The sequence below is a fragment of the Seriola lalandi genome, unplaced genomic scaffold (genome assembly GCF_002814215.2).
Source record: "Seriola lalandi dorsalis isolate HSWRI2012SDOR001 ecotype SW California unplaced genomic scaffold, Sedor1 jcf7180002054538, whole genome shotgun sequence".
Lineage (NCBI taxonomy): Eukaryota > Metazoa > Chordata > Actinopteri > Carangiformes > Carangidae > Seriola > Seriola lalandi.
The window spans coordinates 217,268-219,480 of record NW_019525091.1 but is presented as its reverse complement, the minus strand read 5'-3'; the positions used below and the strand labels follow the sequence as shown (position 1 = coordinate 219,480).

General features: G+C 36.2%; 2 pseudogenes across 2 annotated transcripts in view; both read left to right on the top strand.

The window, feature by feature from the left end:
* LOC111661203 (major histocompatibility complex class I-related gene protein-like) overlaps nt 1-2,213 on the top strand; it is a 12,932-nt pseudogene that overhangs the window by 3,634 nt on the left and 7,085 nt on the right. The gene's annotated exons all lie outside the window — the stretch shown is intronic.
* LOC147818656 (major histocompatibility complex class I-related protein 1-like) overlaps nt 605-2,213 on the top strand; it is a 6,770-nt pseudogene continuing 5,161 nt past the window's right edge. Inside the window, exon 1 of the transcript XR_015437772.1 lies at nt 605-881. The product of XR_015437772.1 is annotated as a major histocompatibility complex class I-related protein 1-like (transcript). The remainder of the gene's footprint in view (nt 882-2,213) is intronic.

The window sequence follows — 2,213 nt, the reverse complement described above, 5'->3', positions numbered from 1 at the left end:
TGCTGAGAACAGGTACAATCACATGATCTGATGAAGTTTCATCAACAACAGTCTTCACATGTTTCCTCTGTTTCTAACCAACAGTAACAATAAATACAAACCAACATCCAGAGACCGACTGTGTCAGTTTACACACATTTATATTTCTCTCATTTTCTCTCACCTCTACCTCTCTTTCCTTTCCTCATTTTCTCTCTGTCACTCTCTCTTACATATTTATCACCACTTTTCTTCCTTTCTGCCCCATTTCTTTCTGCCTCAGTGTCTCTTTCACTCTCTTTCCATCACTGTCTCTTCACCGCCGCTCTTTCTAAACTCTCTCTCTCTCCCTCCTCACATTTCTTCATCTGTCTTTTTCCTCTCTGTCCCACCACACCTTTTTTTTAAATTACATTTGGCATATATATTAAAATGTGTAACAAAGTCTTTCAAAACACATCCCATCAAACAGGAATGGTAATGTTAGTATGCAGAAAATTATAAGAAACTACAAGCTGTTTTTCTGTTTCTCTCTCCAGAGCTTCCCTCAGTGTCTCTCCTCCAGAAGACTCCCTCCTCTCCAGTCAGCTGCCACGCTACAGGTTTCTACCCTCACAGAGCTGTGATGTTCTGGAGGAAAGATGGAGAGGAGCTTTATGAGGACGTGGACCAAGGAGAGATCCTCCCCAACCATGATGAAACCTTCCAGATGAGAGTTGACCTGGACATTTCATCAGTCACACCTGAAGACTGGAGGAGGTACGACTGTGTGTTTCAGCTCTCTGGAGTGAAGGAGGACGTCGTCACCAGACTGGACAAAGCAGAGATCAGGACCAACTGGGGAAATATTGGGATTAGAAAGGATGAAGGTGGTCAACAGATTCTAAACTCAACCATTTCAGGTAAAGCTGGGATCAGACATAACAGAGGTGGGAAACACACATGTAGTTTATTTCACCTGATTTTCTGCACATGCGTTTTGTTGTTGTTGTGCTGATGCGACCACTTGTCTCTTTTTTAGTTTGGGTTTGTTTTACATCTTTGACATTTATCAATTGCCACAAAATTCATTGATTAAGCAGCTGCTTTGGTTATTGTTATATGAAATAATTGTATGCAATGAGACTTGATGATGAAGGATGAAACAGCAACAACAATATTGAATATCACAATATTTACTGGCATATGAAATGTTTTTCATAATATTGAGAGAAGAGAATATCAGCATCGCTTGAAACATAAAATACAATAATACAATTATATAATATATAATTATCGTACATCGCAAATTTTGGGCTGGACTGGACTAGATATGAAGTTGCAGATATGGTTCAAGCCTAGTTGTGATTTCATCATATGGATCATGTGACTCTGTAATTCAAATAAACTTAAAGTTTTAGAAATGTATCTGCTTTATTTTATTGTAAGAGCTGAAATTAATGCAAATCCAGTTTGATTGAACTGTTCATTTATATATGTTTGTCCCTTTGTTAACACATTAACATTCAAAGTGTTGCACACATATGAAGTGCTATATTTAATCCTCAGTACAGTGAGAATTGTTGATGAGATGCTTTTGGTGGAAACTGTTTGGTTAAATGAAATGAAGTGTAAACTTTCTCTCTGTTGCTTTCTGTTCCGTCTTCCTTCGCCAAACTCCAAAACCAACGTTTGTTAAACTTAAAACTGCTGCTGCCAACATTACTAAGAACAATGCTGCACTGGTTTAGCAAAGGGACGGTATATCTGGAGTTCTACATTATAAATAAAGAAGTAAGAAAATGTGCAATTGAGCAATAAAGTCATAGATTTTCAGGTTCCAGTCGAGATCATTTACTGATAAATATATTCTTCTGACTTTTAAGATTTGTAGCTTCAGTGGTTTTAAGAGTTTGGAAAGAACCAAGTTTCTATAAAGGGAAGCCTGCGACTTTCTGTGACAACAACAAATACAATAATAATAAATAACTAAGTAAATATATTTATTTTTGCCAAATTAAAATCCAAAAATGCAAAGAAAATACTAACTGGCTAATGAGACTTAATCTCTCTCTAAAGCGTTTAGATCTGCAGCTTCCGGGGCTCGTACCTCCACACAGGAAGCAGGAAGCTCCTTGTTTAAATAACTTTTAATTATTAAATATCAAATATTTAAAATTATACACTGTATGACAGTAATTTAAAAAAGAAAATTAAGGTTTTCTTAATAGTTATTGCATACCATTAAATTGATA